Genomic DNA, 27,239 nt, shown 5'->3' with positions numbered 1-27,239 from the left:
AGTCCTAGCCAAAACAATTAGGCAAGAAAAGGAAATAAAAGATATCTAAATTAGAAAGCAAGAAGCAAAATTATCTGTTTGCAGATGATCTAATCTTATATGCAGAAAACCCTACAGGCTTCACAAAAATAAATAAATGAATTCAGCACCATCACAGGATACAAAATGAATGTTCAAAAATCAATTGCATTTCTACACAATAACATCATCAAATCTTTAAAGGTGGTTATTCAGTACAGTGAAAATATTTGTCTTTCAGAAAACTGACATAATTCTCATTCTTGTTCTTCCCAAGTGCTTTTCTTCATTATTCTCATGTATTATCTGTTCTTTCATCAAAGCATGTATCACCGTTTTTTCTCAAAATACTCAAGAACCAATTGATCGACATTACTTTCTTAGGATGATTAAATCCGTGCGTAAAATCATTCCATTTTCAAGTGAATTTTTTGGGTGGTTGGGAATCCCATAGAGCTTTTTTGTAGCTAAAGTGTGTTTTAATACATATTAATATATATTAAGCATTTGTTGTCAGCAAAAATAATCTCTTTAACCAATATTTACTCAGATAAAGCTTTAAGCCACTCAATAAGATAGGTATGTTTATTCTCGTTTTAAAGATAGGAAACTGTTCTGAAAGGTTGTGATTATTCTACAGGTACAAAAATCAGTAATTAATAGAACAGGCTTCCTATCTCAGTCACTTATGTTACAAGGTCCACGTTTTATGGAACACTGCAAATTTTAATATCCTGCAATGTGAGGTACTATTACCAAATCTTATTATTATGACTGGTGTTGTTACCCCTAATTATGGAATTTTGGTGACTATACCCATTATCTAATTGATAATATTTAAAATAAATCTCTTTTTTAAAAGAAAATGTCTGAAGAATTGTATCAGTTTAAATAATTTCCATCAAACTTATAAAATATGCATTTTTATACAAAATATTCTCTCATTTATGTTAAGGAAGCTTTTCAAAGAATAGCTGCATTTTAAATATATTGAATGTGATTACATTTAAAAGAAGCCAGTTTCTTTCTTTAAATAGGAGCATATAGAGCACCGACCATATACTTATTTAAGATATTGGTTTTGCAGATGCAGCATCTGTACAACAATTAAATTTGCATATCAATTAAAATGTACTTGTTCCTAGATATGAAGGCTAATTAAGTCATCAAAACATGGCACCCTGCAAAGCATGGGAAGTTTTTAGCTGCGTAGTGACTCAGACATTTTCAAGTGAATTTCAGAGTAATGGATGGTGTTGCTCATAAAAAATCACAAAGCATATAGATGACAGAGAGAAAGAAAAAGACACCTGCACCAGAAGAGCTTGGTATCATAGACCGTAGTTATCTCAGTCATTATGTTGATTCTAAGTAGAAGAAAATCGGAGAACCTATTCAACAAAGGACTGATATTTATATTTTATTCTATAAAGAAAAATGTATAAGTATTATAAAAATTTATTATACTTCCTTAACATAAGCAAGATACATTTATTTTATGTAAGCAAAACATACTGAATTGATTGTCTGCTTACCAGTTTCATGTAATTACTATAAAATGAATAGTGACAGGATGCTTAAATAGGAAAATGATACTGAGATTCCTTAGGCCCTCAGCCAGATGAAAGATAATGGTGGAAATATAGGATCAGGTGGGGCTAAGGCCAAGAAAAAGCCCAACTTTATGATTAGCCCTAAGAAAAATAGTCACTAGAGTCAAAGCTGTTACAACTTTTGGCATTCTAAAGTCAGGCATCAAATTCAAAGGTAGTATCTTCTGCCTGACTATTGACAGGATTGTTTTTCATATAGATCCCTGTTATAAGAAATTGATGATAACTCTGGTTGCAGAGTCAATTTCATTCTCTTGGGGAAGTGATTAGAAGAGGTAAAGCAAGTGGTCAGGGCCTATTAAGCCATGAATTAAAAGCCCTTGATGCGGATTTCTTGTGACACTATGTACAGGGTGTGGCTATATGAGTAACTCCTCAGTCACCCAAATGGAAGGAACAGGGACCTAAAATAAGCTGTGTTGATCAGGATTGGTTCAGGAAATTTGGTGGGATAAACCAATAGGTTAAAAGCATTAAGGAAGGTACTTAGCAGGGCTTGTAATTCAAAGAGACTGCATAAATATTTGCTAAATCCTGTTCCTCCCTGTGGTCATATAGTATCAGTGATGAGACACAGATTTTAGAATCAGTAAAATCTAAGTTTGAATACAAATTGCTCTATTCATCCACTAACTGTGGAACCAGTTCATGACCTAGTGCATAATAAACACACAAGAAATAGAGATCATTTTCATGTTTTGTTTTCTCCATAGCCTCTTTAGGGCATAGTCTATATTACATTTTTCTTCTACTCTTAGCACTTAACATACTATTGTGCACTTAGTGGCATTTCATGAATGTTTGTTCAATGAATGTTTTGTGGCACACTATCAAATTTAGAATAGAGAACTACTTAGCATGATAAGGCAATATAGTCTTCATAAGTCATTGGAAAGTCTTTTACCCACATCTAACATCACAGAGTATAATGAAGAAAGGCATTATGAAAATGAATGTACCTCAGTGTCTTCAAAGCCATAAGAAGAGAATCTTATTTTATTTGTGCTGGTCACAAACTCATTCATTTCACAGGTAGAATGTCATTGGATTCAGACATGATATAACCTGGTTTAACTCACACAACTAGTCCTTATGATAGTTAGGAGTGAATAGCAATTTTTTTTAAAGCTGTATCTATTTGCACTAGACAACTAATACATGTGATTTTTGTCAGAAGTCAAAACTATGTTTTTGAGTCACAATTTGTGGGATTTTCCCTTAGAAAAAAGCATCCTAAAGGAATGTGGTTGTGGATAAGTGTGGAATTAAATTTGATTTGGATCTTTGGACCCAGGAATGCCTCTTTATAAGCTACCAATGGACCTCCAAACCACACTCAAACAATTCACCAATGTAGGTCCATGATATCAGAAAAGGCCAAGTGAGATTCAGTTTGATTCCTGCCTAGAATGCACCAATAACACTGTTGTTCAAAGGTTTCTAAAAGTTTTTGAAGAAAAGACTTCCACCGATGAAACACAGATACCTGGAGGCTGAAACACACCATTTTTCTTTTACAGTATTCAAAGACACAGAGGGAAAAAAAAAGAAAGCCTAAATCCAAATGAAAATGTTGAAAGGAATGCACTTAGGACATAATTACGAAGATTAGGCAAACTACTTCTTTGGTAGTTGTTGTATGTCTCTAGACTGTGCTTATTGTAATTTCACTCACTATTTTGTCAGAAGAAAGATGTATGTTGTGATGGCACTGGGTAATTGGCAATGCCATTTATGTGTCTTCAGTGCTTGCAAATTTACCCCATTGGTTCTCATTATAGTTGAAATGAATTATCCTGAAACAACTCTGTGGGGCACTATTCACACCAAGCAATGTTTAGTGAAAATCATGTTTTGGTTCTTGATGTACTTATTTACATTTTTCAGCATTTGGAGTAAGCAGACTGTAGTTGTTCAAAATATTTCTTTCTATGGGGCACCTGGGTGGCTCAGTGGGTTAAAGCCTCTGCTTTCGGCTCAGGTCATGATCCCAGGGTCCTGGGATCGAGCCCCACATCAGGCTCTCTGCTCTGCAGGGAGCCTGCTTCCTCCTCTCTCTGCCTGCCTCTCTGCCTACTTGTGATCTTTGTCTGTCGAATAAATAAATAAAATCTTAAAAAAAATATTTCTTTCTGTACTTAATTCTTTTAATTTAGAAATATTTAAAACATGGGAATTGTTCAAATGTTTTGAGTGCTACATAAGATTGTATTAATTTGGCCAAATTATTTTAAAATTAAAATTTTAAAAAAGTATTCAAAATATATGTTATATAAATATATGTTTCTAAATTGAAATATTCCTTACAAAGAAGAAATTTTCAAGATATGGATGAAACAAGGGTTTTTTTTTTTTTTTTTTTAAAGATTTTATTTATTTATTTGACAGAGAGAGATCACAAGTAGGCAGAGAGGCAGGCAGAGAGAGTGAGAGTGAAGCAGGCTCCCTGCAGAGCAGAGAGCCCGATGCGGGACTCGATCCCAGGACCCTGAGATCATGACCTGAGCCGAAGGCAGCGGCTTAAACCACTGAGCCACCCAGGTGCCCCGAAACAAGGGTTTTTGTGGAAGTATTCTCATTTCATTCTCATGAAAGTATTAAAAAGAACAGTGGACTTGAAGCCAACGTATCTGAATTTCACTCCTGGTTCTCTTCTTATATGTCTTGTGTGACCCTTAGCATGTGGTCTCTTAGTGAAAGTGGAAAAAATAATTCTACTTCTTGTGAGGGTTAAATTTACTCTTTAAAGATTTCTCAGCTGGGTGTTTCTGGGTGGCCTTGATTAAGGGCTTTACTCTCGATTTTGGCTCAAGTCATGATCTCAGAGTCTTGAGATTAAGCCCCATGTCAGACTCCATGCTGAGAGTGCAGTTTGCTTAAAATTCTCTCTCTTCCTCTCCCCTTCCACCTTGCTCTTTCTCTCTAAAATAAATAAATAAAAATAAATAAAAAGTCCTCAGCTGATGAACAATGGTTTCTCCTATTATTAGTACAAAAAAATGTGTTATTGTAAATTATGCATATGTCCTCCCAATATAATATTGCTAATAAACATAAAATATCAAAAACTCTTTTAACTTCCCTTTGGTTATATTTAACATTTTTTAAAAAAAATTGGAAATATTTTGAAATTCCTTTAGATATTCCACATCCTTCAGACAACAAAAAATGTCTCAGAACAAAGCATTTATTATTTATTCATTGATTGTGATTGGTAATTTTCTGAGTTGAATCCTTTGTTATCCTCTTTCACTCTGAGGAAACTGGTATTTAAAATGATTAAAGAACTTTTTTAATGTTTCAGAATGAACATTGAATAAAGGTAAAACTTAATCACAAGATTCAATTCCAAAGCTAATACATATAAATTTCAAAAGTCATACCTGCAAAATTAAATATCTTTAGAAAATAATTTCCATTTTTTAAATTTCCACTTTTTATCTTGAGGAAAAAAAAATTGTATTATTTTGATTTCTTCACTTTAAATAGTGAAGTTATGATTTGGGCTTGGCATCAGAAGACCTTGTACCGATGGTTGATTTTCAGTGCTCAAATGATGTAACTTTGGGATATCAACATAAACTCCCTAATTCTCAGTTCATCACCTCTACAGTGATTAAAATAATACCTTTATTATGAAAAAATATTGAGTGTCTCAATGATTGGAGGAGAGGGCTTAAAGAGAGGGTAGGGGAAGAAGTGATGATAAAGTGGATATCAATCAGATTTTGCAGAATTTTGTAGACCAGTCTAGAGCTTGAGCTTTATCCTGCTCAGTCTTTGGAAATAAAAAAAAAAATATATTCTCATAACTCTGACAGCACTTGGATTAGTGAAAAGAAGTGAGAGAGGAGGGAAAAAGAAAACAATTAGATTGAGACAGCAGTTTAGGTGAGAAATAACAAGGTCTGAAACAGTAGTGGTAATGCAGCTATTGATGTGAGACATTAGAGAGTCAAGAAGGAAATTGGCAGCACTTAGTAACAAGTGGTGCATATGGAAGAGGGGAGATGGATGAGTCATGGACGACTCAGGTGTACAGTGTAGGGAATGGGTAGAAGGAAAATAAAAAGAATAACTAGAAAATAGGAGGAGGAGTTTGGTTTTGATCACAGTTTCTGGTGGTGATGGACATATATGTGTTACAGTCCCCATCTCTTTGGAAATTTGGTCCTGGTTCTCAAGACATTGGACAGATATGGAAATACAGAATTGGGAATCACTGACGTAAACTGGTACTTGAAAATATGAGCTAGATGAAAATTTTCAAAGATTCTGATAACAGGACAAAGGTTAACAACTTGACTAATATTTACATAGATGTATACAGTCATGGAAGAGGGTTTCATTAAGGAAACGGTAGAAGGGAACACAGAGATAAATGGGGAATCAAGATTGTCTTTGATTTTTCTTTCTTTTTTAAAGATTTTATTTATTTGAGTAAGAGAGAGGGAAAGAGCACAAGCTGGGGGTGAGAGTGGGGGTGGAGAGGCAGAGGGAGAAACAGACTCCCCACTGAGCAGGGATCCTGATGTGGAGCTCTACCCAGGACCCTGCGAACATGACCTGAGCTGAAGGCAGATGCTTAACTGAGGGAGCCACCCAGGCACCCCATGATTATTTTCTTTTATAACAGTAGTCAACAAGCAATAACTATGCAGCAATTATAAATATTCCAGAGCAACTGAAGAAAAGAATTGGAGAGGTCAGCCGTGAGCTTTAGAAATGGCTTCTCTGTGGAAGACCTATGATGAGATAGGAAACAAGAGTTCACTACACTTTTAAAGTCATTTTATTTATGAATGTTTAGAAATATTTACAAAGGTAGAGAGAGTGAACAACTACCACACTTTGCCACACTTTAATCTCTTCTTTAAGAAGGGTTGGGATGTTCAAAACAATAACATTTTTATAAATTATATTAGTAAGAGATTTTGTTTGTTTGTTTTCTCTCACTTACTACCTTTTCATTTGTACTAGGCAAACTGTTGGAGATATTAGTCTTCCCTCTTTAATGTGTTTTTGTTTTGTTTTGTCTTTTTTTTTATCACTATACACATCAATAAATAAGCAAATATCCATCTTTCATTATTGGCTAAAACCCTTATTATTCTGCCCACTACTGCCAAATGGTTAGGAAGCATTGCTTTTGATATAATATACGGTACAAATTCAGTTATCTTTTTGTAAGACTTTTCAACCAGATAATAGAAAAAATATGTTCAAGCTATCGATTTACACATATAAAAGAACTCCATTCAGGCTGTTTAAGCTTTAGCAAGAAATTACATGTGTTACAATCAGATTAGAAAAAGTATCAAGAACCTACATGTTTTACTCATATAAAATACAACACTGACCTTCATGGTTCAGCTATTCTGTTTAATGGTTTTTACTCTGTACAGTTTTAAGGCATAAACTATCACATACTGTTTATTTGTTTGTTTTCTTTTTTCAAAGCTAAGCTGCTTTATCAAGCATAGCTAATTCCTATGTCCCAGTTCAAAAGATAATGAGAATCACCTACAGCTACTGAGAGAGTCACCCAGGAATGTGCAGTATGCTGATACCTGCATTCTTCAACTCCAGGCACACATAAGCACAATATCTACATATTCACGTGGCAACCAAGCATATTAGATGGATGTGAAACATTTTTTAAAAATGAAGGCTTAGATCTCACCAACCAAGCTTTAAAAGGTGACAGAATTTCACAAGAAATAAAAGGCTTAAAGCTGACACTTCTTGGTACTATATAAAAAAGCCACTGTTGAATGATGTATCAGCAGACAAAAGAATGGAGTTGGATGAAAGTATTTTGTATCCGTGTGACATTCAGTTCTTGACAAAAGGGAGTGCGCAGTAGAAGGTAGGGTTGTTTTAAGGGTAGGTTCAGGAAGAGATTTCCCAGAAATTATCAGAGGAGGTGAACAGACACCCTCAAAAAGAACCATTGGTCTCCTACTGTCACATGACAATTATGATCTCTTTGAGCATGTAAATATTGAAAATTCCTGGGAATTCTACTTTGTAAAAAAAAAATCATCAGTAATCAACAATACCTTTCCCAGGATGGCATTTGATATGTTGGGAGAGGCTAGAAATTTGATTTTCATCCCACATATAGTCATCAGTTCAGCTTTTCAATTGGAATAATTATCAAACCTTATCACAGTTTCTAAATCATCTCTTCCAAACTTGTAGGAAGTCACTATTTATGTCTTTCCACTTCATTTCATGCTCTGTATAACAGATAAAAGTAATGCCTTTTAAAACCAGTATAATCTCTGTCTCAGACTACTCCCATATTGCTTACCTTCTATTATTTCAATCATTTTTCTTCTTTAGGCCAGAAGATCACTTCCAGTGGATCTTCCAAAGGCCAAATTCCACAAGGCCTTGTGGGATTTTATAAGAATTACTAGTTATTTTTGTGGTCCAGTACGATATAGGATTGGGACTTGCTTCTTTATGTCAAATCCAGTTTATACTTTTTTATAATTGTACAAAAATGCAGAAACAATGAAGTATGTTTTTATTTTTATTTTTTTAATTTTTTTAAAGATTTTATTTATTTATTTGACAGACAGAGATCACAAGTAGGCAGAGAGGCAGGCAGAGAGAGAGGAGGAAAAAGGCTTCCGCTGAGCAGAGAGCCCGATGTGGGGCTCGATCCCGGGACCCTGGGATCATGACCAGAGCCGAAGGCAGAGGCTTTAACCCACTGAGCCACCCAGGTGCCCCTGAAGTATGTTTTTAAATAGCACAGTAGAAATATAGCTTATTGATAAACCAAGACAATGATAATCAAACTTAATGAGAGCCTCCTTGGTGATTCAATGTACTTGAATAATAAATGTTTACAGTAGTTACAGATATTTATACTTATGTTTTCGTATTGTAAGTCTGATAAATTTATCCTTTCACTCACTCTTAAGCTTATAGAGAACATGTATTTCCACTGATGAAATTTTCAATATGAATATAGTATTTGAAAAAAGTTTATAAATCTTTGAAATGCAGAATTAAGTCTTGATCACATTTTCACATATCAAATAGAATGTTTTAAACATACTGAATTTTGTCTCAGGTTTATATTATTTCTATTTCCTAGTTAAATAAAGTAATTTAATGTATATTATAGTACCTAAAAACTATATGTTGCATGTTATGTCATGAAGGAATGTCAGTAAGATAAATCTAGAATATGATGACCATATGTAATCTATATATATATTTGATAAAATATTTATATAATTAAATATAATAACATTTACTTATTCAATAATCATGTACCTTGACACTATTCTAGGTATTTCATAGTCTTTAGTACATATAAGTGTTATGAAAACCATATAGAGTATGTTCTAGTCCTATGGAAATAAGGTCTAATCTAAGGAAATAAGGTCTAGAGAGATGTACAGATGCAGAGTAATAAGCAGCCCAGACAAATTTTGGCTTTGTTCTTGAACTGAGGCACTTAACTACTAAATTCTCATCATGTTAATTTATTGTTGGAATATATATTCTAGGAAAACATGGACAAATACACTTTTTTAAAGGGTCGTACCTAGACAGTCAAAGATGTTGTGAAAGGATCACAAAAGACTGAATTTAAGTATTAAACAATCCATAGATATGTAATCAATGTTATAATCTTAGTAGATAGCTGTTAAATATGATACTGAATATAGTAAGGTAATATGATATGAACAATTCTGAAAATAATACTCCCAATGAGATCAATTTTCCCAAGAATTTTGAGTCAGAATAGGTTAACAATGGGAATCTTACAGAGAAATTGAAATCAAAGCTTGATATAACATTTTACTAGAATACAGTTATTTGGTGTAGTGAAGGTTAAAGAATTAAATAGCTTTCTTTGATTTAAGAAACATAAAAAGGACAAATGTAGATATATTTTCAATTACATGATACCATAATAAGAATAACTAGACTTGGGGCACCTGGGTGGCTCAGTGGGTTAAAGCCTCTGCCTTCGGCTCAGGTCATGATCTCAGGGTCCTGGGATCAGGCCCCACATCGGGCTCTCTGCTCAGCGGGGAGCCTGCTTCCTCCTCTCTCTCTCTGCCTGCCTCTCTGCCTACTTGTGATCTCTGTCTCTGTCAAATAAATAAATAAAATCTTTAAAAAAAAAAAAAAAAGAATAACTAGACTTATTTAATCAATAAACACTTTGATTATACATAACAAGAGCTGTATTTGGTATAATTGTGTTTTATACAGAACATATACACATATTTATATTTTGAATATTTGGATTTCTTTTTTTTTTTTTTTTTAAAAGATTTTATTTATTTATTTGACAGAGAGAGAGATCACAAGTAGGCAGAGAGGCAGGCAGAGAGAGTGAGAGAGGGAAGCAGGCTCCCTGCCAAGCAGAGAGCCTGATGTGGGACTCGATCCCAGGACCCTGAGATCATGACCCGAGCCGAAGGCAGCGGCTTAAACCACTGAGCCACCCAGGCGCCCTGAATATTTGGATTTCTGATCTAGCATTTTTAAAAAATGAATAATAGAATTTGTAGTATTGGATGATAGAAATACCTGGTGTTTGTTTAACACTTTATTTTACAAATGAGGAAACTGGCCCCAAGTGGAAGTACCAAGAATAGAATGGGTTTCTTCCAATTTCTAAGGTAGTACACTTCACAACACTGTATTTGGGAACAGACTTTGTTTCATGCAAAGACAGAGCCAGATTGTCTCTTGGGGACTGAAAGCAGAGAATTAATTCAGTTGTATAGTACACAGTTAATAAGACCTTAGTTATAATGGATTCTGAATCAGTGACTTACACAATTTAGATTGATTAGCATAGCTGAAGAAATGAAAGAACAGAATGTTAATTTTGAGTTTAAATGGATAATATTTATTTTGTTGAAAAAAAGTTTCTTACTTTTTACATTTTACTTTCCTTTAAATAAATTTTAAAACCCCACAATTTCTGATATGTGTAAAAATGTCAAATTTGGAGTCCAATTCTTAATTGTTGATTAAATTACACATTCTCATTTCCATTCCTTTTTGTGTAGTCATTTTCACTGTAAAGATACTTGGTAGTTGTCTTTAATAAAAGAGGTTTTTACATGGGTTATGTACATGGGGTTTGTTCTCTATTAATTTTGATGTCACTAACTTATAATAACTTACTATGCACCAATGGGACAGCTTTCCAATTAGTTGCTTTTGACTTATCATAGCTTTTCCACTTCTGCTCTGATTGATAACTCATGATATAACTTCCCTGTACTGTGTGTGTAACGTCTTGGAATATGTTATAATCCTATTTCAAATACTTTTTCTCACTATCAAATGTATCACTGTGTTTGCAACAAGTAAGATTTATTGAGTAAATAAACCAGCAATTAGGTATAAAGTTGCAAGTTATATAATAAAGAGAAGACTCTAAATTTGTCCAGTATCTGTGTGAATATGTGCTTGTAGGTAAGACTTATTTTTTATTCTTCTGAGTGAAGGCTGTATATCTATTCATAATGATAAGGCTTTTTTATTTATAAAATAACTCTACATTCTTGAAATTCTATTTGTGGAGACAATTTTTAAAAGTTATATTCCACATTAGCATTTTTAAAGTTTAAAAAGCTACTAAACATTATATATAAAACCTGTTTTATATCACATATAATCACATGCTTTTATAATTAATAAAGATTATTTTCTATACCATGTTATTGATTAAATATAGCTTATGTCTGAATTTTATTACACATTAAATTGCCTAATGTTAGTCAATTAATGACATCAAAGACTGCTACTGTAATGAAAGTTTTTTTTTTAGTGATGAATTATTCCTTCTGATGCCCTGTAATAATGAAGCAGTCTGACTTGTAGAATAGATTATATGGTTTTACCTGAGCTGATCTTCTATATTTGTTTTCAAAAATAACAAATGCCTCATGAAAACAATATTAGGTTATATTAGACTTGTTAAAAATAATATTTCAAGTCAATATTTGCTCTAGGGGGAGGGGGAAAGTGTATCAAATTTTGTAAAATAGATTAATTAAGATTATCTGCACTACACTTCTTAAATGTGCCATTGATATTACAGATTATTTTTCTTAGTAGTTTTATTCATAGTTAATAACTAAAATATGCATATGGTAGGAAATGATTAGACAAGATAGCAACAAGAATGCCCATCATCTGTCAAAAATGAAGTGCAAGGCAATCAATGTGTTTTGTGTTGGCTATGAGTAGCTGATAAAATAAATAGAAGATGTGACATGATGTCTCTTTCATCTACAAAAGTATCAGCTCAGAGGTTATGCTTCATTAGCTTCAAATGTAGCATGCATAATAAAGCAGAAAAGCAGAGCAGTTCTTTGATTCATTGTGAAAAAGTCTATCAGACCTCCTTTCAAGTGACAGTTTATTAAATACATTGAATAATGGAAAATATTCCAAGTAGAACAGAGTCATAACCCTGTGTTTGGTACCTGATTGAAAGTACAGATGACAGGGCTGTGCCTCCATTTTGTGTGATTACAAATTAAATGGCAAAAGATAGACAGTATTCCTTGAATTTAATGATCTTTCTTTCTTTCTTTCTTTTTCTTTCTTTCTTTCATATTGGTTAATTAAATCTCAAAAAGTGACATAAAAATGACTTCATTGCAAAATACAAGGCTTTTTTTTTTTTTAATTTCTTCAACATGGAGATGATCAAGTTAAATATGTAAAACATATTGGAGAAACAGTGACTCCAGCTATAGGCATCTTTGATATGCCTGGGCTTCTTTTGCAAAGAACTTATTTTAATATTTCCATTGCTCTTAAGGAGATTACAGTATATAATGATGTTTAACATTTTTGTGGTTTGTAAATTTCCTGCTGTAAAAAACACCAGCTCCCTTCCTCACCCACATACCTCCACTTTAAAAATAGTCAAAATGTTTATGACTTTCTTTGATTAGATTAGTTGCTCCTGAATTGTACTCCATTATTACCAATTATATCTCTAATTGTAGAATTTATCATACTCTGAAATAATTTTTGGTTATTTACCTATTTTTTTTCACTAGGTCAGGTCCTAGGATAATATTCATTACCATTATACCATCAAGGTTTGGCAATTTATTTCAAGAGGTTTAGAGTACAAAATTGAGTAAAGCCCGTAATGTCTCTCCAGCTCTTGCTGCTTTTATGACCTTGATTGAGTTTCTTATTTCTCCAAGTCTCATTTTTTTTTTCCTTTCTGCATGCAAATATACATCTGTATCTCATATGGTTGTGAGGATTAAACAATTTCATAGTACCTAGTAATTATTGTATGTTTAAGCTACTATTGATATTTATTTGGTTATGATTTCAGCAATGTTTAAAGTATTTTTTTTAATATAATGGTTTAAAACTCTGGAAATAGTACACATAATATTAGGATATTCTGTGGGCAATGCTCAAAGCCTATATGAATCCAAATAAAAAGTAAAACAGGAAAAAAAGGAAGAAAAATTAACATATTCTCTCTTGCTTTGTTAATTTTAGATTCTTGATTTGTAAACACTATGGAAATTCAGAAAAGGAAGAGATCACATTCAGCTGGAAATATCTAGAAAAACGCTTTGTGAAGGAAATGCTATTTGATTTGATTAATTGAATATGTAAGAGCTGAACACTGATGTGGTCATTCTTGTCAAAGGGAAGAGCATATCAGAATAAGGCAGTGAAGGAATAGTGCAAAGTGTGTTTGGAAGCAGTGGCTGGTATATGCAGAAAGAAGTGAAAGCAATAAAAGAAAAGTTTGATCCAAAATATAGAGAATTGTGAATGTTAGGATGAGGTATTATTGAGTAAGAACATTTTAAAATGGAAGCTGATTGGGGAATGCAGAAGAGATTGAGTTCTGTAATCAGGACAATAAATTAGTATAGCTATTCTTAAAAGGAAATAATCTGATAGTATAAATTCAGGATGGATACTAATTTCACTTTTAGACAATGTGTTTAGATACTCTGTTTTTGCCAAGTATTCTTACTTTTAGAAATAAAAGTTTTTCACATTTGCTAGTGGGAAACAGTGAGTCCCCTTGAGTAATGAGCATGCTTGCAGTTTTCCTCTTGTGTAAAGTCCATGATACGTGTATTCTGAAATGTTTCTGAAATAACTGGTACTTTGAGAAATGCTGTGATTAAACTGCTAAAGAGAGTCTTCCAGATGTTTGCTATGGTTTAATATGTTCTATTGCCACTTAACATCTGATAAAAACATTTAGATAGTCATTAAAAAAAACAGCGCTAATGCTTCATATTAATCTCATTTACAGTTTAGCTAGAGGAGTGGCTCAAAATTTGGTTCTTCTATGTTGTGCTGTTGCTGTCTTTTAAGTACAGCTTTTCATTGATTTGTGTCGGTCAAACCCAAGAGCCTCTGTCAACCAACTGCAAGGTCAAGTATGAAGACGGTGGATATATTGTAGCTTTTGATGGGTCAAAGGATCCCTACCCTGTGAACTATTTGGTGAGTTGTATTTCCTAAACCAACTGGGTAACAAATGTGAGGTATCAAGGAGAGTGTTGTCTTTTGTTCTTTAGCTTTTCCTGACTAAAGTAAATTTCATGGCCAGTGTGAAAGTTCAGCTCTGAACATAATCACACAGCCTGAGCTCACAAATAAAGTAGATTAAAACCTCCTACAGTAGTGTATACTCTGAATGAGCAGAAGGCCATTAGGGCATCAAGAGATATATTCCATTGCACATTCTGATATCCACTTAATCATCCAGACACAGTGACATTCCTTTCAGCTCATTAGAAAATGTGAATTATTCAAGTTTTCCAATTGTTTTCAACCTTTCGTGAAACCCTCATATTACAGAAATGAAGTTTAAGTTTTTAACCTGTGTTTTCTGTGAAATTACATTTAAATTATCCATTATATTTATAATAACAAAGTAATTAATATTTTTAATATATGAGGAAATAATACCATTACATTCCTTTGATCTGAGTGTCTTGCTTAATAGCTAATATACTTTAGCTCTAAAAGTGTCTGATAATTATAATGCCAAAGTAGAAACTCTTACCACCCCAAGAAAACATATTTTAAAACTGATCTAATTATGCTTTCTAATATTTAATAATATAGCAGGTTAGGGATACAATCATTCCTTTATTTCAACTGGGAAAAAAAAAAAAAAAGTCTTGTTTTTATATTTCCAGTATGTAACATTTAGGTCAGTCAACAAGGAAGGAAGATTTGGCTTATTTAAAATATCCTATGAAACTACACCCATATATCACCAATTTCAACAAATGAAGTCTTACCCTTTGAATTAATTTTATTTCTTTCAGTCTTCGTACCAATTAATGGACTTTGTATCATTTCATGGGTTGGCTATTTTAGGAGACTTAAATGTGGCTGTTTTAACACTTCCACTGACACTTGCTAAGAAAGTGGGAAAAGTTCATTTTTTAAAATCAAAAAGCTTTAGGAATATTTCTTTTGGGGAAAAGAAGATAATTATCAAAATGTGGCTTTCTTTGTTATTCATTCTATAACACTATGTGATAATAAGTAGAGAATAATGTCATCACAGATCAAAGAATAATTAGAAATCAGAACAATAATTTGAGTCAATTTTTGTTTTGGTTTGTTTTTCTAAACTGACCCTGAAGGCTGAGGACTAAGGTTCTTGTTTAGCTGACTTTTGGTTACATAACTGTATGATGTTGGTCAATCCATTTAACACATGCACCTGAATTCTTAATCTATAAAATGAGCCTCATGACCTGTTTTGCTTTAATGTTTAAGGATATAGTGTGAGAATATATATAAAAATACTTTGTGAGTGATAATTCTTGAGAAATATGATGCATCAAACTACTTAATAATGATTACTAGGTTTTAAAATAAGTATATTTAGGAAATCATGCTCCTAATTTATCTTAAATTTCTTGATTACTGCTAACAAAAGGCAGAATTAATTAAACTCATAAATGGCTAGGTCTGGAAGATAATTTAGAGAATGGAATCATTTGCTCATTTTAAGAATAAAAAAAGATTATGTGACATCTTTAGGAAGATTGGAAATGAGCTTCTACTTGTAGGGTAGAGTCATGGGGGGCAATTCCAATTAACATGTCCCTTTGCTTTCTAGAAATCTATTCTTCACAACTGAAGGTTAAATTAGCCATACTGTAAATTATTGAACGTTCTTTCTTTTTACAACTGGTTGTTCTTGAAACATCTCATTACTCCATAATGCGTTTACAGATTGTCAAGGAAGTAAAAAGTTAAAATGACCAGTTTTACTATTATTTGGCATTTTATGAGTTTCTTGTTTTTAACAACGGTTGATGAGACAGTTCTTTGATCTTCTCATTGTCATTTGTTACTTTGTGCTAGATAATCCTTTACATATCTGACCTTCCCTCAGCTCGGGAAGTTCACCTATTTTCCTCTTCAAATAATTATTTCCATACTTAGAACAGCTATTATTGCTGATGTAATTGAAGTTGTTGGTGATGTAATTTTTAAAAGTATTTTATTTATTTGAGAGAGAAAGTGAGAGATAGAGCATGAGCGGAGGGGGAAGAAGAAGAGAAAGAAGGAGATGCAGACTCCCCGCTGAGCCAGGAGCTGGATGCTGGGCTAAATCCCAGGATCCTGGAGTTGTGACCTGAGCCAAAGGCAGATGCTCAACCAACTGAGCCACCCAGGCATCCCAGTGATGTAATTTTTATTATTATATCTGTTTCACTTTCTGTAAGCTACTGAGGGAAAACATTAAATGAGAAGTATTAAGAATGAAAAAGGAAATGTACACCAAATAGTGATTTCTTTGCACACTCACCCTGCTGTAAAATAATCTCTTTCTATTCTTCCCTTTAAAAGAACACTCTTTGTGCCACCATTTAATACTTTTAATATTCTAACTTTTCTTTGAGTTGGTTGTTACAAGTCTCTCCCACAGGATTATAAACATCTTGAACACAAGGTTCTTATTCAACCTGGAGATTACATGGTATCAAGGTAAGGTTCTGGCTCATAGACATACCCTCAGTAAATATTTGTTGAAATGAAACTTTTCATCTTTGCATAATCCTGAGAAGTTATAGACTAAAAGATATTTTGTGGGACCGATTTAATTCAAATTAATTAAGATCATGATGAGCACCTACATTGCTTTGGTAATGGAAAAAATCTTCTAGGATTATAATTGTAAACAAAATAGACATTGCCTTACTTGAGAATATTAGTCTACTATGAAAGACAAAAATTAAAATAATAAAATATATTGAGTATTTTTTAAATGAAAAACTTTCTGAATCAGTGCTTTACCAGTTTGACCTCAATTTTCATTTTTACAAACAAAAACAAAAACAAAACAAATCCTGCCTAATGTAGTCAATAGGGCTAAAAGAAATAACAAATTCTATATACAAAGAAGGAAGATGTGGATATGTTAAAGAAAATAATAAAAGATGCTGGAGAATGCACAGAAAGAGGAAACACATAAGACTCTTCCCATCATTTAAGCTCTCTCTGCACCTTTTACAGATTACAACTGTGAGCAGGTTATTTTGATACTGTTGTTAGATATAAACAGCAATGTCATTAACATCTAAGACTTTTGACCACTACTTTTGTGGTGAGTTTGGATGCCACATCAAATGACTCCCATCTCCAATAGGGGAAAAAAAAAAAAAAAAAGCTATTATGAAAAATATTCTAGAATTTATTTCTTGACTCTAAAATATCAGTGTGAAAATAATCTCTCAGTAATCATAGTTCTTTCTAAATCATGAAGACGAGAAGAAAACAACATTGAGGAAAAAATTTTTTGAGAATCTTCCAGAGCAGATAAATACTTCAGTTTGTTATATGATATTACCATAACTATGACATACAATCTAGTGTAATATTGAACATGGCAGAATACAATAAACCAAACTGACATTTAAATGTAGGAAAATACTCTAAATTAAATATAAGCAATTTAATACAGCTTTATATTAAAAGGCTTCTGTGATATGATTTAGAGCTTTTTTTAATGTTTTATATGCTATAATACAAAAAATGATTGTTATCACAAAGAGAAAAAGGAATCCGAACCCTTAGATTAATGGAATTGTTACAGGTGAGCTCCTTCAAGTACACAATGAAATGGCATTCTTTTTTTTTAACAATATAAAGGTATATTATAATACAGTGTGGAAACCAATCTTAATATAAATGGTACAGAAGCAAATTAGTAAAGGTTTTGTTTAAAGCTATGGAAGCCTTTGCCTGTTTCTGGGTTTGTTCCAGTCGAGAATGCATGAGGACAATGCTGCATGTACATCTGGTCTACTATTGAGCCTGATCTTTTTTATTTTTAAAATGGGTCAAATTGAACATCCTAGTTCACATATATAGGCATTGTGGATAGTAACACAAATCCACTTTCTTCTTAGCAGTGATATCTTTAATCTTAATCCAACATAATGATAAATTTCATGTATGGCCATCGTTTTTCTGTGTAAATGAGATACTAAGCCACAACAATTTATTCTCTTCATAGAATATCAACTTTAATTCAATCACTTAGGGTTTTGAGAACCAAATGAATCTTACAATTATTTTCATTTAATACTTCAAATTATCTTCTGCTTTTAGTAGTTTTCAGTAATTCTTTTGTAGCTCTACAGTTTCCCGACCATATTTTTTGTCCCATCACTTGTAATTCTATTATAAATTATGTAAGTTTTTAATGCATTATTATCCATTAATATGATGGATAACATATCCATTATAAACTATATAAAGGTTTTTTAATTGTTTATTTTTTATTAACATATAATGTATTATTAGCCCTAGTGGTACAGGTCTGTGAATCTCCACGTTTACACACTTCACAGCACTCACCATAGCACATACCTTCCCCAGTGTCCATAACCCAACCACTCTCTCCCTATCCCCCTCCCCCCAGCAACTCTCAGCTTGTTTTGTGAGATTAAGAGTCTCTTGTGGTTTGTCTCCCTTCCAATCCATCTTGTTTCATTTTTTCCTTCCCTACCCCCCAAGCCCCCCATTTTGCCTCTCAACTTCCTCATATCAAGGAGATCATATGATAATTGTCTTTCTGATTGACTTATTTCTCTCAGTATAATTAGAACTTTTTAATCTAGGACTGCAAGGATCATTGAAGATGGGGAAAAAAAAACACTTATGAACTTCCCTATATTAATAGATGGTTGTAATCACCTTAGATATGAAAAGGACATCTGATAATTTCAACACTCATTCTTGATTAAATAACAAAACTCTTTTGAATCTAAATTTAGAGAGAAACTTCTTACCATGAGAAAATTGTATCTGTTAGAAATCAATAGCAAATATGATACCTAATATGGAAACTCTTAAAAACATTTCTATTGAAATTAGAAGGAAGATATTGGAAATTACAATCATTGATATAATTTTAGTATTTCCTCATCATGACCAACATGATAAGGTAAAAATAGGTTAAGCTGAATTAATATTAAAAAGGAGATAAAATGTGTTATTTTTAACCCTCAAATTCAAGGACATATGTATTGATGCAGACATTCCAATTTGTTTATGCTTACTCAAATAATGGATGTACATTCAGCTTTTGCAGATCTACTTGATAGTTACTCATGGATTAATTAAAGAGTATATTTAAAAATATATTCATTTAAGCAAATTTAAAAAAAATAAAGAGAACAATGGCTAAATAAATTAATATATGTATTTTATGGAACATTATGCAGTTTATAAACAATGAGTTGTATCTCTGTGTGGTAGATGTAACAGATTGTTCATTATACAGTGTTGAAATATTAAAAAAATAGATACACATATAACATACATAAAGGAGGTATGTATGATATATATATATATAAAACTGACAACTATCATATATATTACATATATACGCATATGTATTCTGGAATAGTACTTATATTTGATTCAACTCAATGCAATTTGTGGTGTCTATATTGAAGTCTCCATTACACTAAAATATGTTAGACTGTTATGCTTAAAAAAAAAAAAAAAAAAAAACTTCTCTTCTAGGGAACTCTCTTATGGTGTTGGTGGAGATGCAAACTGGTGCAGCTACTCTGAAAAAACAGTATGGAGTGTCCTCAAAAAGTTAAAAATAGAACTACCTTATGAACCAGCAATTCCACTACTGGGCATATACCCAAAGAGTACAAAAACACTAATTCAAAGAGATACATACATCCTAGTGTTTATAGTGGCATTATCAACAATAGCTAAACAGTGGAAAGAAACCAAATGTTGATTGACTGTTGAATGGGTGAGATGTTATAACTATAAGAAGATATATCTATATAAATACAGATGATTTATAATAGAATATTGCTCAGCCATAAAAAAGAATGAAATCTTGCCATTTGCAATGACATGGAGCTAGAGAATATTAAGCTAAGTGAAATAAATCAGTCATAGAAAGACAAATACCATATGATTCCACTCATATGTGGAATTTAAGAAAAAAGCAAATGATTATAAGGGAAAAAAAGAGAAAGGAAAAAACAAGAAACAGAACTTAAATATAGGGAACAAATTGATGGTTACCAGAGGGGAAGTGAGTGGGGAATGGGTGAAGTACATGATGGGGATTAAGGTGTGCACTTGTGATGACTGGGTGTTTTATGGAAGTGTGGAATGACTATGTTGTATGCCTGAAAATAATTTTACACTCTATGTTAACAAACTGGAATTTAAGTAAAAACTTAAAAAAAAAAAATAAGATGCTTCCTTTCCTCCGAGATTATAATGTTTAAAACGAGAAAGTTTATCAATAATCAGATAAATTCTTCAATACTGAGATGAGATTAGACCTGGTAAAATTAGGAATATATAAATATCATTGCCTGACTATGTTTTAATTAAGTATTAAAATAATGCTAGGGAATGATTCTTCTTCTTATTATTATTTTTAAGAAGGCTCCATGCCCAATGTGGAGCCCAACATGGGGCTTGAACTCAGAACCCTGAGATTAAGACCCGAGCTAAGACCAAGAGTCTGATGCTTAACCAACTGAGTCACCCAGACACCTCTGATTCTTAAAATTTTAATAAAAATATTTGTAAAGTAATAAGACTGATGAATCACTGACCTCTGTCTCTGGAACCAATAATACATTATGTATTAATTGATTTTAAATTTTAAAAATCACTTTAAAAAACTGTAATTTTATGGAAATCTAGTAATTTTTATGATGTGTTGTTGAGGGCCAATATCTGATAATTATCTCAATCAAGGAAGAAAACCTTTTATTTGGTTCTTCCCCATAAAATAGTTTATCCTGGTTTTCTTTGATTTATGAACAATATTCAGAAGATATATTTGTCAAGATGGAATAATTTACATAATACGAAGGTTTATTTATTTTTAAAATTTTATTCATTCGGGGGGAGGGGCAAGATGGGCGGAGGAGTAGGAGACTTAAATTTTGTCAGATCCCAGGAATTCAGCTAGATAGTTACCTAGTCATTCTGAATACCTACAAACTCAACAGGAGATCAAAGAAAAGAAGAGCAGCAATTCTAAGAACAGAACAGTGACTTTCTGGAAGGTAGAATGTGTGGAGAAGTGAATCCAAGGCAATATATGGGAAGATAGGCCTTGGGGGGAGGGGCTGACTCCTGACAAGCAGTAGATCAGTGGAGCACAGAATCAGAACTTTTAAAAGTCTGCTCCACTGAAGGATGCCACTCCAGAGGCTAAGTGAGGGGTGGAGCCCTTGCTGGGACAGTGTGGTCTCAGTACACTCGAGGTCACAGAATGACCAGAAGTGTCTGATTGTGGCAAAGGTCCCAGGTATTGGGGCGGGGAAGCCGGCTGCAAAGATGGAGCTGAGGGGTGGGCTCTCAGCTCAGGGTTACCATAAACCATGATCCCTGGCACAGTCAGGCCACTGATCTTCGAGCAAGGACCTCACAAGTTGTAGATCCAGGGATACCCCTACCCATTCCTCCACCAGGAGGAGCATCACTGGAGCATGCAACAGGAATCTGCTGGGTTTGGAGACAAAATGTGGTCATGTGCCAGAAATAGAAACACTCAGACACAGGCCAGGTGAGCTTGGAGTGTGGCCAAAGACTGGGAGACAGACATGATTGTTTTTCTCTGAGGGTGCTCTGAAAAGTGGGGACACAAGCTCTTGGCTCCTCCAGATCAATGATTGGGAGGCCAACATCTTCATTCTCCTCCAAAGCTGTATGGAAAGTGTCTGGGAACAAAACCTACTGAGAGCAAAACTGAGCAGATACCTTAGCCTGGCCCCTTGTAAGGGCAATGTAATTCTGTTTCAGGCAAAGACATTTAAGAATTATTGCAACTGGCCCCTCCCACAGAAGATCAGCAAGAACATCCAGCCAAGATCAAGTTCACCTATCAATGAGAACCGCGGGACTCCAGATGAAGGGAATGCAGCACAGGGAATTCATGGCTTTCCCCCCATGATTCTTTAGTCTTTTAAAGTTAATTTTTTTAATTTTATTTTTCCTTATTCTATTTTTAAATTTTTTCCTCTTTCCTATTTTAACCTTTTTGAATTATTTTATCTTATCAATACCTTTTAAATTTTATTTTTAATTTTCACTGTTATAGTCATATTTTATCCCTTCATTGTATTTAACCTTATTTTTTTGTATATATATAAGTTTTTCTTTCTTTAATATTTTGGGATAAAGTTTCCTCTAACAGACCGAAATATACCCTAAATCTAGCATATGGCTTTTTTCTAGTCTCCAGCCTCATCTGTTCTTCTGGATAAAATGGCAAGGCAAAAAAACTCACAAAAAAAAAAAAAAAAAAAAAAAAAGAACAAGAGGCAGTACCAACAGCTAGGGACCTAATCAATGTGGACATCAGGAAGATGTCATACCTAGAGTTCAGAATGATGATTATAAGGTGCTAGCTGGGCTTGAAAAAATCATAGAAGATACTAAAGAATCCCTTTCTGGAGAAATAAAAGAACTATAATCTAACCAAGTTGAAATTTAAAAAAAGCTATTAATGAGGTGCAATAAAAAATGGAGACTCTTACTGCTAAGATAAATGAGGCAGAAAAGAAAATTAGTGATATAGAAGACCAAATGATGGAGAATAAAGAAGCTGAGAAAAAGAGAGATGAAAACAAACAAACAAACAAACAAACAAAACAACTACTGGACCACGAGGGGAAAATTTGAGAGATAAGTGATACCATAAGATGAAACAATATTAGAATAATTGAGATCCCAGAAGAAGAGAGAGAGGGGCAGAAGGTATATTGGAACAAATTATAGCAGAGAACTTCCCTAATTTGGGGACAGGAACAAGCACCAAAATACAGAAGGCACAGAGAATCCCCTCAAAATCAATAAAAATAGATTTACACCCCATCATCTAATAGTAAAACTTACAAGTCTTAGTGACAAAGAGAAAATCCTGAAGCAGCTTGGGAAAAGAGGCCTATAATATACAACAGTATAAACATTAGACTGGCAGTAGACCTATCTACAGAGAACTGGCAGCCCAGAAAGGACTTGCATGATGTATTCAGAACACTAAATGAGAAAAATATGTAGCCAAGGATACTATATCCAGGTAGGCTGTCATTGAAAATAGAAGGAGAGATAAAAAGCTTCCGGGACAAATAAAAACTAAAAGAATTTGCAAAAACCAAACCAGCCCTATAGGTAATATTGAAAGGGGTCCTCTAAGCAAAGAGAGAGCCTAAAGTAACATACCAGAAAGGAACAGATACAAAATACAGTAATAGTCACCTTACTCAATACAATGGCACTAAATTCATATCTTTCAGTAGTTACCCTGAATGTAAATGTGCTAATCAAAAGACACAGGGTATCAGAATGGGTTTAAAAAAAAAAAAAAAAAGGAAGAAAAAAAAGAAAACTAAAGAAAGAACAAGACCCATCAATATGCTGTTTGCAAGAAACTCATTTTAGATGCAAAAACACCTCCAGATTTAAAGTGAGGGGGTGGAAAACGATTTGCCATGCTAATGGACATCAAAAGAAAGCTGGGGTGGCAATCCTTATTTCAAATAAATTAGATTTTAAGCCAAAGATAAAATTTTAAGCCACCTATACTAAGAGATGAGGAAGGACAATATATCATACTTAAAGGGTCTGTCCAATAAGAAGAAATAAAAATTTTAAATATCTATGCCTCTAATATGGGAGCAGCCAATTATATAAACCAATTAATAGCAAAATCAAAGAAACACATTGACAATAATACAATAATAGTAAGGGACTTTAATACCTCCCTCACTGAAATGGACAGATCATCTAAGCAAAAGATTAACAAGGAAATGAAGGCTTTAAATGACACACTGGACCAGATGGACATCACAGATATATACAGAACATTCCATCCCAAAGCAACAGAATATACATTCTTCTCTAGAGTACATGGAACCTTCTCCAGAATAGAGCACATCCTGGGTCACAAATCAGGTCTCAACTAATATCAAAAGATTGGGATCATTCACTGCATATTTTCAGACCATTATGCTTGAAGCTAGAACTCAACCACAAGAGGAAAGTTGGAAAAACTCAAATACATGGAGGCTAAAGGGCATCCTACTAAAGAATGAATGGATCAACCAGAAAGTTAAAGAAGAATTAAAAAAAAAAAAAAAAGGAAATGAATGAAAACGAAAACAGCTGTTCAAATTCATTTTGCACAGCAAAGACAGTCCTGAGAAGAAGGTATATAGCAATACAAGCCTTTCTCAGGAAACATGTACGGGCTCAAGTTCACAACCTAACCCTACTCCTAAAGGAGCTGGAGAAAGAACAGCAAAGAAAAATTAAACCAAGCAGGAGAAGAGAAATAATAATGATCAAAGCAAATTAATGAAATAGAAACCAAAAGGACAGTAGAACAGATCAAGGAAACTAGGAGCTGGTTCTTTGGAAAAAAAAAATAATAATAAGATCCCCTGGCCAGACTTATAAAGAGAAAAGAGAAAGGACCCAAATTAATAAAGTGATGAATGAAAGAGGAGAGACCACAATTGACACCAAAAAAATGCAAACAATTACAAGAACATATTATGAGCAACTATACACCAGCAAATTGGACAATTTTGAAGAAATGGATACATTCCCAGAGACACTTAACTACCAAAACTGAACCAGGAAGAAATAGAAAACCTGAACAGACCCATAACCAGTAAGGAGATTGAAGCAGTCATCAAAAATCTACAAACAAACAAGAGCCCAGGGCCAGATGGCTTCCCAGGGGAATTCTACCAAAAATTTAAAGAAGAATTAATTAATACCTATTCTCCTGAAACTGTTCCAAAAAATGGAAATTGAAAGAAAACTTCCAGAGTCATTCTAGGAGAGTAGCATTACCTGGATCCCAAAACCAGATAAAGACCACATTAAAAAGGAGAATTACAGGCCAATATCCTTGATGAACAATGATCTGAAAATTCTCACCAAAATACTAGCCAATAAGATCCAACAGTATATTAAAAGGATTATTCACCATGACCAAGTGGGATTTATTCCTGGGCTACAAGGTTGGTCCAACATCCACAAATCAATTAATGTGGTACAATACATTAATAAAAGAGAGAAAGAGAATGATATGATAGTCTCAATAGATGCTGAAAAAGCACTTGGCAAAGTACAGCATCGTTTCCTGATCAAAACTCTTCACAATGTAGGAATAGAGGTTACACACGTCAATATCATAAAATCCATCTATGAAAAACCCACAGCGAATATCATTCTGAATGGGGAAAAATTGAAAGCTATTTCCCTAAGGTCAGCAACATGACAGGGATGTCCACTGTCACCACTGCTATTCAGCAAAGTACTAGAAGTCCTAGCCTCAGCAATCAGAGAACAAAAAGAAATAAAAGTCATCTGTATCAGCAAAGAAGAAATCAAACTCTCACTCTTTGCAAATGACATGATACACTATGTGGAAAACCCAAAGGACTTTACTCCAAAACTTTAGAACTCATACAGGAACTCAGTAAAGTTTCAGGATATAAAATCAATGCACAGAAATCAGTTGCATTTCTATACACCAACAAGAAGATAGAAGAAAGACAAATTAAGGAGTTGACCTCATTTACAATTGCACCCAAAACCATAAGACACCTAGGAGAAAATCTAACTAAAGAAACAAAGAATCTGTACTCAGAAAACTATAGAGTAAGAATTTGAGGAAGACACAAATAAATGGAAAAACGTTCCATGCTCATGGATTGGAAGAACAAATATTGCGAAAATATCTGTGCTACCTAAAGCAATCTACACATTTGACACAATCCCTATAAAAATACCATCAACTTTTTCAAATAAATGGAACAAATAATCCTAAAATTTGTATGGAACCAGATAAAGCCCCAAATAGCCAGAGGAATGGTGAAAAACAAAACCAAAGTTGGCAGTTAGCACAATTCCAGACATTAAGCTCTATTGCAAAGCTATAATAGTCAAAACAGTATGGTATTGCACAAAAACAGACACATAGATCAATGGAACAGAAAAAAGGGCCCAGAACTGGACCATCAACCCTATGGTCAACTAATCTTTGACAAAGCAGGAAAGAATGTCCAATGGAAAAAAGTCTCTTCAACAAATGGTATTGGGAAAATTGGACAGCCACATGCACAAAAATGAAACTGGACCATTTCCTTACCACACACAAAAATAGACTCAAAATGGATGAAAGACCTCAAGGTGAGACTGGAATTCATCAAAAACCTTGAGGAGAACACAATTAGCCATCTCTTTGACTTCAGCCACAGCAACTTCTTCCTAGAAACATTGCCAAAGACAAAGGAAGCAAGGGAAAAAAATGAACTATTGGGACTTCATCAAGATAAAAGCTTTTGCATAGCAAAGGGAATAGTCAACAAAACAAAAAGACAACTGACAGAATGGGAGAAGGTATTTGCAAATGACGTATCAGATAAAGAGTTAGTATCCAAAATCTATAAAGAACTAATCAAACTCAACACCCAAAGAACAAATAATCCAACCAAGAATTGGGCAGAGGACATGAATGGACATTTTTGCAAAGAAGACATCCAGATGGCCAACAGACACAAGTAAAAGTGCTCCACATCACTCAGCATTAGAGAAATGCAAATCAAAACCACAGTGAGATACCACCTCACACAAGTAAGAATGGCTAAAATGAAGCAGTCAGGAAACGACAGGTGTTGGTGAGGATGCAGAGAAAAGGGAAACCTCCTACATTGTTGGTGGGAATGCAAGCTGGTGCAGCCACTCTGGAAAACAGTATGGAGGTTCCTCAAAAAGTTGAAAACAGAGCTACCCTATGACCCAGCAATCACACTAGTGGGTATTTACCCTAAAGATACAAATATAGTTATCTGAAGGGGCACGTACATCCAAATGCTTATAGCAGCAATGTCCACGGTAGCCAAACTATGGAAAGAAACTTGATGTCCATCAACAGAAGAATGCATAAAGAAGATTTTTATATATATATTTATTTATTGCTGGAATACTATCCAGCCATCAAAAAACCCCAAATCTTGCCATTTGCAATGATGTGGATGAAACTATGCTAATCAAAAT

Source organism: Martes martes, assembly GCF_963455335.1.
Source record: "Martes martes genome assembly, chromosome: 12".
NCBI lineage: Eukaryota > Metazoa > Chordata > Mammalia > Carnivora > Mustelidae > Martes > Martes martes.
Note: the sequence above shows the minus strand (reverse complement) of the source record.